This window comes from Rutilus rutilus, assembly GCF_951802725.1.
Source record: "Rutilus rutilus genome assembly, chromosome: 2".
Lineage (NCBI taxonomy): Eukaryota > Metazoa > Chordata > Actinopteri > Cypriniformes > Leuciscidae > Rutilus > Rutilus rutilus.
The window spans coordinates 45,265,166-45,279,845 of NC_140210.1; the positions used below are offsets into that span (position 1 = coordinate 45,265,166).

The 14,680-nt window shown below is 35.5% G+C and overlaps 1 protein-coding gene across 1 annotated transcript in view; it reads left to right on the forward strand.

Annotated features, from left to right (window-relative positions):
• The first annotated feature begins 10,162 nt into the window (after nt 1-10,162).
• The window catches only part of LOC311286590 (B-cell receptor CD22-like), a 51,488-nt gene continuing 46,970 nt past the window's right edge, over nt 10,163-14,680 (forward strand). Inside the window, exons 1-2 of the mRNA XM_084402821.1 lie at nt 10,163-10,234; nt 13,048-13,155. The gene's annotated coding sequence lies outside the window, so the exon portion shown is untranslated. The remainder of the gene's footprint in view (nt 10,235-13,047; nt 13,156-14,680) is intronic.

Below are 14,680 nucleotides of genomic sequence, written 5' to 3' on the forward strand. Positions count from 1 at the left end.
ATATGTTTTCCCCCAGCGATGAATGTTAAAAGCAATGTAAAAAAAAAAAAAACGAATTAAACAACATTGAGGGGGTAATTTATTTCAAGAATTTGATCAATATCTATTTTAGAACAAAATGTATTTTTGAGGAAATTTTTTTTGAGGAGTAAATAGTTACGTGAAATGAAATTTCTGTTAATAAATTACAAAATTAATGTAATTGTATTTAGTTGTATTGCTGAGGTAAAATGTTTAATTCAATTAGTTACACTCTAAAAAGAGATGTGTTAAAAAACAACACACAGCATGTGTTGATGGTATTTTGACACATGTTGTGAATATTTTTAACACACAATGTGTGTTCAAGTGTAACTCTGGATAGAATAGCACTGGGTGGAGGGCAGTTTGTGTTTATGAAAAAAAATTATAGGTATATTTTATATGGTATCCCATAAAATGCTCTAAAATAAATAAAGCAATACATTCAAATAAATAAATTAAATCTTAATTCATGAAAACTTAAAGATTAACGGGTGTTTTTTGGCAGCCAATCACATCATGCCTCTTTTTCAATGTCTTTTTCAAATGCTGCTTTCACGTGTTATTAATAACCAGATTAACTTTATTTCTGTCAGACTCTACAGAAGCTCTTATTGAGAATTAACAGGTTTTGGTGTTGACGATTCATTGAATGTTTCATTTAAAGTCACCAGAATCGTGATTAGTGTCAGCTTTATTTGGGCTCTTGACCCTTGACTCTTTAACATTAGTTTTCTCTGATTGCTGTAAATGTGTATTTATTTTAACACATTTGAAACAGCAGAAATAATCATGAGAAAAATATGTTTAGATGATAATATTATCACCATGGATATGTAGTGTTGTTAACCTCAGCAAGAGTTCAATATTTATAAGATTAATGTAATATTTAAAAGATGACTTTTAAAAGGATTAGCATATTACAATTAGCTTAAAATTAGTTTTTAAATGTACAGTGCATACAGGACTTTACAGTCTATGGTATCAAGCAGACATCAAGAATCAGCACATGAATCTCAACAATGGTGACAAACATAAAGCTTCATGCCGCAATGCATGCTGGGTGCCACCATAGTACAAATCTCATCCATGACTCCCAGCATGCATTGCGGCATGGAGCTTTTTGTTTATCACCATTGTTGAGATTCATACGCTGATTCTTGATGACTGTATTTGTCTAGTTTCTGCTGCAGATTAAAATTTTTAGAAAACATTTTTTTATTATGATGGATAGCATGATGTAGTGTCACAAGATTGTTATAACTAGCAAATAAATAAATTAAATGCACACCATCCATATACTCAAAGACTTGATCAGATCAGCACTTGTTGATTATGACATCATCAAGAAACATCTGATCATATTTTCTCTCACCATAACAAATGTAGGCCTATTTTATTAAAATACAGTTAAAGCAGCCAGAGAAAAACTAAAAGAAGAGTAAAGGGTCAAGAGCTCAAATAAAGGAGCCATTAATCACGATTCTGGTGACTTCAAATAAAACATTCAGTGAAACATCAACATCTAAACCTCAGTTAATTCTCAATAAGAGCTTGTCTATGTAGATTCATGATGTCTAAACCATCCAAATGTTCAAACAAACTCTTTATTAAATGTCACTGGACTCCATAAACACAAGTTAACAATACGTTTCAGTGTTCATCCAAACACTCAGTTGTAAAAACACAGGCACTCTGGCAAATACACACCGACTACAGTCACATGTGACACATATCTGACACAAGTTGTGTAACTATAACACATTAGTGTGTAAAAGGTTTCAACACACTCCCTGTGTTAAGAACAATAACACACTGGTTGAGTTAAAAGTAACACAAAATGTGTTGTCCTTAACTAGACACACAGGTGTGTTAAGATATAACACAGGTTGTGTTGTTTTTAACACATCCGTTTTAAGAGTGTACTAATCAACTTAAAACGAAATTGCTTTGCATTGATAAAGTTATCCAAATAAAGTAATCCAAACCACATTTATAATGGGTAACTAATAACAGTAATAAGCAAAAACATTTCCAAAATAACCTTCCTAACACTGAATGCATGTGAGACTCAACACATTCTTTCTGTTGTGTGACTGAGTGGAATTTCTTTGAATTGCCATGAATTTAATTCCACTTCCTGTCATTCCAATTCAAATTCAATTCAATGTCATGTGGGGCGGAGTAAATTCAATTCAAATTCAAATTCATGAATTGAATGGAGGCCAATTCTCAAATTCTGAATTTTGCACAAGCCTGATTGCACGGTTGAACTGCCTAAAATAATAAATCAAACTGAATCGCAAACTATTTCAGGTATTTCAGGTATTTCTGTAAAGCTGTTTGATCAATTAGTCTCGCGTAGCCAGCGCTTCAGGCTGACGGCAGAAGGTCAGGGGTGCGTTTCCAGATAATGCTGTTTCTTAGTGCGTCAAAGTCAGTTTTAGTTCTTGTGTTTGTCTTTCCTTCAGTGATTCTGCTAAATCCCCAGTGTTAAATTAACACTCTCAGTGTTTATATGAGTCCACACTCAGAGTGTTATAACTAACACTGAAGCAGTGTTAAAGTTATTGAGATAATTAAAGGGGTCATGAACTGGATTGTTATATTATTTTATAATGTTCCCTGGGGTGCCCTTATAATGTTAGTATGATTTTTACATAAAAAATTGTCATAATTTATAAATAAAAGCCATTTTTCCAAGCCTGAGATTTGAACGCTCCGTTTTAAGGGGCGTGTCTGCTGTGAGACTGCAGTGCAATCGCCCACTGCTGTGATTGGCTGACATGCTTGCAATGAAATAGCTAGTATTACATGAACTCTCTCGAAAACTTTTACTACGTTTTTACTATTACAGCTATCGAGATTAACAAATCGTGAAAAGTATCGTTTAAAGCATTATATTTAAATCTATTCCATCACATGAAAGGTTGCAGCATGATGAGCACTGACTGAGCAGATGACAGACAGTCTGTTGATCGCGTGAATAAAGATCTTATCATTGCAACGCAATTTTTGCACTCTCACAAATGCTTACACCAAATCACAATGCAAACACGATGTGAATACACAGTAAGAGCTTCGTTGTGTAGTGTAACAGTGTCATTATGTCATCACGAGTTTGGTAAGTGTCCAGATAAGATCTCGCGGCTCGCGCTGTGCTGTTTGATTGACAGCTTGGGCGAAAGGGATCGTTCTTTGATCGCTTTCTGTAGGCTATATAATTTAATAACAGTTTAAAAAAAGATTATTTTCATAATACTACGAGAAATTATGTGAAGTTGATCGTTTAGTCACTGATGCATAAACAGTATTGAACGATTTTAAGAGAAATATCTGAACTTAAATAATTACACCGAAATGATCACTGATCGCAGATCAGGCATTAGAATACACATGGCTACTTACATGTTGTTGGCAGATCCGTGTCGGGAAATTGTGATTGACTGATTTAATAAAGTTTAACCATGCTGGAATCCGAAGGAAGCTTATGACTGTCTTCTTCCACAAACAGGCACGCACAATATTTAGTAAACAGCATGTTTATTGCTTGTAAGTAGCTCGATCCGGTAGCAATTATCATGTCGTCCTATGTTATTTAGCATGTTTGGGCGAATCGGTGGGCGGGGCTAAAGAGGCCGTGTTGAAGTAGGCGTTGATCTTCTTTTGTGGAGGCGGTGTTTTATCCTGACGTCATAGTTCCCCACTTTGAAAAACGAGTCGTTTGCTGAGCCTGATGTCTATAAAAGCTTTTATTGGACTAACAAGGTAGTTTTCAGTTCTGAAACTTACAGGATATTATTATAGTATGATGATCTCTTATATGTCAAAAGCTCAAGGAAACTTTGATTTCTCAGTTCATCACCCCTTTAAGTGATTAATTGAGTGATGATTGAGCATTATCGAAGACATCTGATGTTAACCAGTGCTTAATTTGTAAAGTGGGAGGTCCCGGAGCGCAGAGGGGGGGTGGATCCGGCGACTCAAAACCGGGGTTGGAGGTAACGAAAAAAAAAAAAAAAAAAAAAAAAAAAATTACACTGCCTAAGTAGATTCTATGCAGGGACTAGAGTTCTCAACGGGCCTGAAAATGACAACCCGACCCGACCCGGCCCGTGGCTTTTAAAGCCCGGACCCGATGTAACCCGACACATAAACATGAATTATCTGCCCGAACCCGGCCCGCGGCCCGACGCCGCGTCGGATTTTTTTTTTCTCTCATACACGTATTATCATGACCAGCAGACGGGAATTCAAATCAACCTTTAATGTTCACGCCTTTTAACAATACAAACAACTGAAACAATAAACTTTAAATATATAAATAGGCTGTAGTAGCGACGGTGAATTCACCTGCGGCAAGTTTACTTCTCACCAACTCCATCTTCTTCTCCAGGCTATAAAGGCGCGCAGCCGCGCACGCAGCGGCGTCAGGTCTGCCCCCGCCCCTCTCCATGATGCACGTTACGCAGCAGCCAGACTTTTTTACGGTGAACAGCAGCGATGATTAATAAATGTTTTTTTTTTTACTGAGCGGAAAAGATTAAGCCCGAGGTCCGACCCGACCCGAGTCATTTGATTATATTTTCGACCCGAACCCGGCCCGAACCCGCTGGTCCCGTCGGGTTTGTCGGGCCGACCCGACCCGTTGAGAACTCTAGCAGGGACAGCGCCAGATAATTTTTAACGCATGTGCTGAGTGGGTTCTAGATCATTGACGGGGGGAGCTGCGCAAAACTTGGCCACTAAATATTTAATATTCAGTTATGTTAATGATCACAATTAAAGTTTTAATTTTATTAAATTGAACAAGCGCAACCTTCAGCATTCAATCAAATAGGCCTATTCTAAAAGATGTAGGCTATTATTAATAATAATGTTATTTCAACACAATCTCGTTATTTCGAAATAATATGTGTGCATGCATCTGTAAATCCGGTGACGCGTGTATTGATTTTTATTAATAAACAAGTGTTTTCTCTAAAAGTGTCGACTCGGCTGCAAAGATGAAGTTGACGATCGCCATCTCCATGTGAACGCGCTTATAGAGAGAAATGCACATAAATAAGCCTAATGGATTACATAATCAGAGAGTAGCCTTTTTCTTTTTTCGTTTTGAATTATTTCGTTTAAAGACATTTCAAGCTTTGTGTATTTGATGTAATTGTCATGTCTGTGTGAGGCATACACTGAGTTTCGTTAAGTTAGGATGTGCTCTAGTTCACGTGCAATGCAAGTGAGCGCGCGGGCGCCTCCGTTATATTTGTTTCGTAGGCCTATTCATTAAATACAGGCATTTGGTTGATGAAAAATTGATTAAAATTAAGATACAATTTATACAAAACGAAATTCACTTTAAAGAAAGGCTTTCTACAAAACAACTTGATGAAGTGGTCAAAATCATGTCTGACCCGCTCCATGTCTCATATTGCGCATCCTATCTTACTCGGTCCTGCTGTTCACTTTTCATAAATCAACATAAATGGGAAAAAAAACAACAACATTATAATATTTTAACAAATATGAAACTAAATGCGCTTTTTTAATGGCTACAACAGTAAAGTAGGCCTATACATAGCGTCTCTATTTGTACAAATTTCTGCACATTAATTTAATTCTGAATTTTGCACACACAAGTTGAAAGGCATTTGTTCAAATCAAGTTCATGGATAATTGTGCGTGCATTTATTAATCATTATGATACTAAAATCCTAACAAATAGGCTATGTATAAAAAAATCAGATGAGCCCATAATATGAACGCATTTACACGTTAAGCATTTTCCTCCCATAGAAAACCATTATAAGAACGCTTAATGTGGCTTAATGCAGATTAGAATGTCCCCTTATTATGTCAAAATAACGAGATAGTATGTCGACACTAGGCTACTGTGTCCACCGTGGTCTCCTTTTTGATCAGCAGAAACGATTTTTGCTTGTTTTTTGACATTTTCCCCTGAGTGAAACGATCGAGGCTAACAGCAATCTCAACTGGTACAACAAGCGCGCAAGTCATGTGTCACAAACATTGAACACTACACAAACAGTAATTTTATTTTTTTTCATTTAGGCAATTAATTTTATGAGGTGCCGGATCCAATAAAAAAGGTTCCGGATCCAATGTCGGAGGTGACGGAACATGTTCCGGCGTGTTCCGGCTCAAATTAAGCCCTGATGTTAACAAGCAGAATCACTGAAGGAGAAAAAAATATATATATAAGTCATCATTATGGTAATTAGTGTTTGTTTTATTTGGGCTCTTGACAAAATTGACCTTTAAACAAATATTCTGATTTAGTTTGGCTGCTGTAACTGAGTTATAACTGCCAGATGAACAAATAGCATCAGTTATCTGATGATGTTGATTATGTTTTAACATAATAATTATTTGACCTGAATTACTTAACTCATATAGAGCCTAATTTCTGAGTTAGATTTACTTTATTGATTATAGCAGCACTGTCCTTGTACAGGATAATAATAATTAATTAATTAATAAACAATATTAATCCAAATGATTTCTTAAAAGTTGTTTTTATACAATACAAATTTTTTTTCTTAAAACACACAGACATCAAGAATCAGCCTGTGAATCTTAACAATGGTGACCATTGCTGAGATGCATACGCTAATTCTTGATGTCTGTGTGTGCCTGCAAAAAAGTTTTTATTTTTATTTTTTTTATTTATTTATTTATTTATTTATTTATTTATTTATTTATTTATTTATTTATTATTTTTATTTAATTGAACAACTATTAAGACATAATTTGGATATCATTGAAAAAGCTAAAACTGTTATGCTGTACAAGGACAGTGCTGCTATAATCCATAAGGTGAACTTAACTAATTACACGGCTCTTGAGCTTCAGTCCAGTTCTTCTGAATATGAGACTCTAGCAGTGACTTCAGCAGATCCACATTAAACTGTATTACTGCTAATATACATCTGATGCTCCTCACAAACTGATAATCCATCATTATGAGCTCATAAACATCATTTCATTATCAATAACATTCTGATTTCTTAAGCTGTGTATATTATCATTGAGCTTATAAGAGTTGGCAGAATAGTTGTTTTGTATTAGTCTTGCAAATCTATATTTTAGCCTTTATTTCACATTTTATATTTGTGCAGCAAAGCAAATGCATTAGAGGAGAAAACTTGTGCAATTTAAAGTAACGCCGCAATAACGTAGTCGATACTTGATTGTCTGCTTCACTGGAGTATTACACATTTTCTTTATATATGTTAATTGCACAGTAAAGCAGTATTTTCATGTTAAACTCTGTACAATCTGTACCTGATTGTAAGTCTCTAGTTTCTCTGTCATGTCGGATTGCTCTGTCGACTGTATTTTGTTTTACTGTATCTTTAATAGAGGATCTTAATGATTCCTGTAGTGTTTAAAAGGCCAGCAACTCAAATAAACATGTATCTTGTTGCTGATGTGTCTAAACTCTTAAAAACTTTATCACCTTTTGTCTGACTTCTTTGTGGATGAGACCTTTGTACCAGTCGCACTGAGACATAATGGTGATCAAATCAAGTGTGATCGTGCTCGAATAGGGATGGTAATATAGCAAGAGAGTTCAGATGTTAATTTCCTTTGTTTTCTCAGAGAGTTGCCCTCTCTTCCAGTTTTTCCAGTCTTACAATACTCGTTTGCACTGTATTTTTTGTGCAGTTTTTTGGTCAAAGGATAATCTGAGATGTAGGATTGGCGACACATTGACTGGCAGATGAAGCAAAATAACCAGCTATTGTTCTAAAGTTCCAGTATTTGGCTGGTGATTGGTGTTCATTTCCCATCCTGACTGTATAAAGCTTCATTCATTTTACATACGTGCATTTTTTTAGTACAGTATCTTTGTAATACATATATGAAGCACACATTAGCTTCTCCTATTTACATGATTGATTTATAAACACAAAGTGAACAATATAGACAGAAATACAACTAAAGTAACTTTCATTACTTCTAAAATCAACATGTCCAAGAGTCAGATGTAAAAGCTGCTGTAATGGCAGTAAAGTGCACTGGATCTTTTTGACCACTAGATGACAGTAAAGTCAATGGAAGTGCAGGAAAGATTTGAGTAATGGATGTAATTCCTCTATTTTGAGAGGCTGTTCACTGCAGAGTCGTGGGTGGAGAGAGAAGTCCAGCTCTTCTCTCTGGATGTAATTTGGGTGTAATGGGTGGAGCGAGACGGTCCAACAACACCCTAACCGACCCATAACTCTCTCCCTCCACCCATTAGATCCACTGAGGAGGAGCTGGACGTCATTTGGCTCTGCAGTGAACATCACTGCTCCATTATTAGGAGTTATTAAATAGATCCATCAGTGATGTATTAGTGTTTATGAAGACCATTAAAACTATTTCTCCTGTATCTGTCGTCGGTCTGGTCTCTGAGTGCTTGTGTCGTCTGCCAGAAACTGGCATTGACCCACTTAAACTCAATGTAGTTGCTGATGGTTATGACTGTGTGTGTGTGTGTGTGTGTGTGTGTGTGTGTGTGTGTGTGTGTTGCTTCATGTGTTAAACACAGAGTCTGTGTCAGAAAGAGGAAGTGAAACTAAGAGCTGTAAAGATGCTGCTCGGACGCTCCTGCAGACATGATGAGCATCTTTACACTGTTCTTTCTCAAAGCAAACATCTTTTCACATATTCTCTCACAAAGATCTGACAATACTGAGCTCTACAGAGATAAAGCTTGATGTGTGTTTGAAAATTTCTTCTCCAGTTGTTCTTGTGTAGTTGAGATAACGGTCACTCATAACCACAAAGAGGAAGACCAACATTTAGTTGCACAATATATAGTGTTACAACTTCAAACTGCGGATGTTTTTCTCATTTGGCCGTCGACACTGAAACATTGACACTTCAGAGCGGTAAGACCATTTTACTGTTATTTAAAATAGTTCAGTAGAGCTACGACTGATGTTTGTAAAACTGTTTTAGGTGAATGTTGATTTGATGAAGTGATTTAAACTCCAGAAGCTCAATATCTGTTGTAGATTCATGTGTAAATATTGTGTGAAGCTCTTTAGACACACGAGGCCTGACATGATCAAGCAAAATGATGTCCGAAAGACGTCTTTTCAATGTCTTTGTTACAAAAATCGGACATTGAAATGTCGTTCACTGAGGAGCCAGAATGAAAGTTTTTATGATGTCTTTTTTTGACGTGTTCTACACGTCCGATATAGACGTTCATCGAACCTTCGTACAAAGTTAAAACTAGTTCAGATGTGGCCATTGTGGACATATTTCAACATCATTTATGGTCTCATTTAGACATAATTACTTTGACTATTGCTGTCAGATGATCTTAGTGAGAATTAACAGAGGTTTAGATGTTGATATTTGTTTAATTTGAAGTGTCACCATTGTGGTGATCAGTGATTGCTTTAGTTGGGCTCTTGGTCCCCTTTCTTTATACTTTAATTTTCCTTTGACTGCTGTAACAGTGTGTTTGTGTAACACAATTGTTGTGTGTGTCACAATATAAACACAAAACTTTAAACACAATATTAGATTTGACAAATTAGACAAACTTTTTCTAGACTTTCTCTGCCACAACAATTGTGTTACACAAACACACTGTTACAGCAGTCAAATAAAAGTTAAAGTAAAAAGAAAGGGGACCAAGAGCCCAACTAAAGCAAACACTGATCACCACAATGGTGACACTTCAAATTAAACAAACATCAACATCTAAACCTCTGTTAATTCTCACTAAGATCATCTGACAGCAATTGTCAAAGTAATTATGTCTAAATAAAACAATAAATGATGTTGAAATATGTCCACAATGGCCACATTTGAACTAGTTTTTAACCTTGTACGAAGGTTCGATGAACGTCTATATCGGACGTGCAGAACACGTCGAAAAAAGACGTCATATCAACTTTCATTCTAGACCCTCAGTGGACGTCTTTTCAACGTCCGATTTTTGTAACAAAGACATTGAAAAGACGTCTTTTGGACATCATTTTGCTTAGTGGGGAGAAACATCATCAGTTCACGTCAAGCCTTCAATGAGCCGTGAATTATTAATCATCATGTGCTTTATCAATAGAGTTTGTGATGTTGTATATAGATGATGCTCATAATGTCATATTTGTCAGTTTTATGATTGCAGAAGTCACTATGGTGTCGTCTCTCATAAAGTCTCTTCCTCTGATCGTAGTGATCATGACTGCGGGTGAGTCTTCAGTTTCACTCACTATACTGGTTCATTAGTTAACGTGAACTAAGAATGAACAATACTTCTTCAGCATTTATTATTCTTATTCTTAGTTTTTACATTTACTAATACATTATTGAAATCAGAAGTTGTACTTGTTAACATTAGTTAATGCACTGTGAATTAACATGAACAAACACTGAACAGCTATATTTTTATTAACTAACATTATCAAATATGAATGAATATTGTAACAAATGTATTGCTCATTGTTAGTTCATGTTAGTTAATACATAAACTAATGTTAACTAATGAACCTTATTGTATATTTTAACACTCTTTGAAAAGATGATTGAGATGAAGTGTTGATTGAGAATTATTGATAAGCAACTGCTGTTAACAAGCAGAATCACTGAAGGAAAGAGAAAGAAGAACAGAAAAATAGAAGACATTAAATCTGTGAAGATCTCAGCAGAGGAGGATTAAACAACTCCACAAACAGCATTACCAGCTTCACTTATTACTAACCAGACTGACTTTATTTCTGTCAGACGTCTACACAAGTTCTAATTGAAAATGAACAGAGCTTTAGATGTTGATGATTTATTGAAAATAAGTTCTGGTTGAAGTCGTCATTATGGTGATGAGTGTTTGCTTTATTTGGTCAGTTTGACACTTGATTTTTTCAACATTACTCTGGCTATTGTAACTATGTTTGTTATGGAATGAACAGTAAGAGAAAACATGATGATGATGTAATCATCATGTAATTGTCTCATTTACGGATCTCATTCAGAGTCTAGTTTCTGATTATACAGGTTATGTGTTAAGAATAGCACAACATTGAGTACAGTAGCCCCAGGACTGCACATCTTGATATTCAACACTGGTGTGATGATAACTTGAAAATATTAATAACTTCACTTAAAAAAAAAAAAAAAATACAATAAAAAATAATAATAATAATAAAAAAAAAAAAGTAAAAATAAAAACATCATCTGAATAAACACAGATATCAAGAATCAGCATATGAATCTCAACAATGGTGACATACTTCATGCCGCAATGCATGCTGGGAGCCATGAGTTTTATGCTATGGTGGATCCCAGCATGCATTGCAGCATGAAGCATTGAGATTCATATGCTGATTCTTGATATTTGTGTGTATTCAGATGATGTTGCTTATTTTTTATTTTTTTTTAAAAGGGGGAGTTATTAATATTTTTCAATATGTTTTCATAAACACAAATAAGTGAGTACAAGCCAAACTATTATTAATAAGAACTTCTGTAGACGTCTGACAGAAATAAAGTCAGTCTGAGATCTTCACAGATTTAATGTCTTCTTTTCTCTTCAGTTGATTTCATCTAAGGCTGAAGGTTGAAGTCAGTTGTAGTTCTTGTGCTTCTCTTTCCTTTGGTGATTCTGCTTGTTATCGTCAGATGTCTTCAATAATGCTCAATAATCGCTCAATTAATCACTTAATTACCTAATTAACTTCAACACTGCTTCAGTGTTACTTATAACACTCTGAGTGTGGACTCATAAAAACACTGAGCAGTGAAAATTTAACACTAGGAAATTTGCTGTATACAGAACCCCCCCCCCCCCCCCCCCCCTGTAAATGTACAGTGAGGAAAATAAGTATTTGAACACCCTGCTATTTTGCAAGTTCTCCCACTTAGAAATCATGGAGGGGTCTGAAATTGTCATCGTAGGTGCATGTCCACTGTGAGAGACATAATCTAAAAAAAAAATCCAGAAATCACAATGTATGATTTTTTAACTATTTATTTGTATGATACAGCTGCAAATAAGTATTTGAACACCTGTCTATCAGCTAGAATTCTGAACCTCAAAGACCTGTTAGTCTGCCTTTAAAATGTCCACCTCCACTCCATTTATTATCCTAAATTAGATGCACCTGTTTGAGGTCGTTAGCTGCATAAAGACACCTGTCCACCCCATACAATCAGTAAGAATCCAACTACTAACATGGCCAAGACCAAAGAGCTGTCCAAATACACTAGAGACAAAATTGTACACCTCCACAAGGCTGGAAAGGGCTACGGGGAAATTGCCAAGCAGCTTGGTGAAAAAAGGTCCATGATGATGAGTACCATCCCAAGAACACCATCCCTACTGTGAAGCATGGGGGTGGTAGCATCATGCTTTGGGGGGGTTTTTCTGCACATGGGACAGGGCGACTGCACTGTATTCAGCAGAGGATGACCGGGGCCATGTATTGCGAGATTTTGGGGAACAACCTCCTTCCCTCAGTTAGAGCATTGAAGATGGGTCGAGGCTGGGTCTTCCAACATGACAATGACCCGAAGCACACAGCCAGGATAACCAAGGAGTGGCTCTGTAAGAAGCATATCAAGGTTCTGGCGTGGCCTAGCCAGTCTCCAGACCTAAACCCAATAGAGAATCTTTGGAGGGAGCTCAAACTCCGTGTTTCTCAGCGACAGCCCAGAAACCTGACTGATCTAGAGAAGATCTGTGTGGAGGAGTGGGCCAAAATCCCTCCTGCAGTGTGTGCAAACCTGGTGAAAAACTACAGGAAACGTTTGACCTCTGTAATTGCAAACAAAGGCTACTGTACCAAATATTAACATTGATTTTCTCAGGTGTTCAAATACTTATTTGCAGCTGTATCATACAAATAACTAGTTACAAAATCATACATTGTGATTTCTGGATTTTTTTTTTTTAGATTATGTCTCTCACAGTGGACATGCACGATGACAATTTCAGACCCCTCCATGATTTCTAAGTGGGAGAACTTGCAAAATAGCAGGGTGTTCAAATACTTATTTTCCTCACTGTAGATTAACCAGGCTTTGGGACAAGCGGAGAAATAAAACAAGATGGAGAGAGCTTTGTGACAAACTTGGACTTGACAGAGAATCTGCTCTCACATGTGTTTTAATAGACAGGTGAACAAAATATATTATTTATTGTACACATAGTTATATTGCACTTTGTTTGTGCTTCAGTAACGCTTTTTATCAAGTCTGGTGATCAAGTCTATGGCAGTGAAAATAAATACATTATGTGTTGCACAAAAATATTTAGCCATTACTTGCAAATAGTTTTGGTTCGTTCAAATGTACTTTTAGTACAATTGTTTTAAACACGTGTGCAGCATTAACCCACCAAATCATTTGACAAATACATATCAGTAACAGGCTATTATAGCATTACATTTCACATTTCTTGCAGATAATTCATTACGATGACATTAAACAATGTGATCAAACGTACAGGTAATAAAAAATAAAAAAAAGATTCATTACCTCATCCGTGAAAATGATTCATGAATTCTATATATCTCTGGATGGTGAAAAAGACAATCTTTTTTTTTTTTTTATTACTCAAACGTAAATATCAGTATACAGAGTATACAAAGCATACAACTTAATATTACCCTTGCCAGGGGGAAAGACATCACATACATTCAAACAAATTGTAAGTTATACAAATATTTCTAGTTTTCATAGCCTTTTTGTTCAATGAATTACTAATTAATTTTATATACGATAACATATCACAATAAAAATGTTTAAAGGCCAGTGTTTGTTTTATATATTTGCATTTGTGGATATAAAATTTAGCTTGCACAATTAATACATTTATAATAAAGAACATATCTTCTTTACTTTGTTTTCTAAAAAAACAAAACACAACATTTTCCCACTTCAAAGTAAAGTCCTTGTAAAGTTCTTTCATAATAAAGCTGCAGAAGTCCTTCCAGAAGGTTGTGGAGTGTGTGCAGATCCAAAAAAGGTGCTGGGTGGTCTCAGGGTGATTTCCGCAAAAAGAACAGTTCACATCAATGTCCCTTTTAAATTTCGTCATACACTGTAAAAAATTTGTAACACTCCCCAATCAAAAATTTCAATCGACCGATAACATCTAAATTTTTCAATTGGCCCAAGTGAAAATCTGTACATTTAATTTTAGAATTTACAGAATTTCACTTGGGCCAATTGAAAAATTTAGATGTTATCGGTCAATTGAAATTTTTGATTGGGGAGTGTTACAAATTTTTTACAGTGTATAGTGGTTAGCAGGGTAGTAATAATTTTGAAAGAAATTTCTTTGACCTTGTTTGTAACAAAAAAACTTATTGGGAATTGTCCATACTTTTTTCCAATTAATATCATTTACAAAAGAATTCCAGTATGAAACAACATGTGGAACAGATATCACTTCTTTCTGAAACAAAGACCGTACATATTTATTGTTATTTCTAGAAGAGGTCAGACAAATTTAACCTATATCTGAATCGATTGGATTATAGAAAGGACCAGTAGAGAAATTAAAATCAACACTTCTAAATAGTATTTTGACACCAGAACCCAGTGGGCATTTGATGTCAATTTAACATCAATATGACATCAAATTGATGTCAAAATTAGGTCACGAAATAGGTAAAAAATGAAAGTCATATTGACGTCA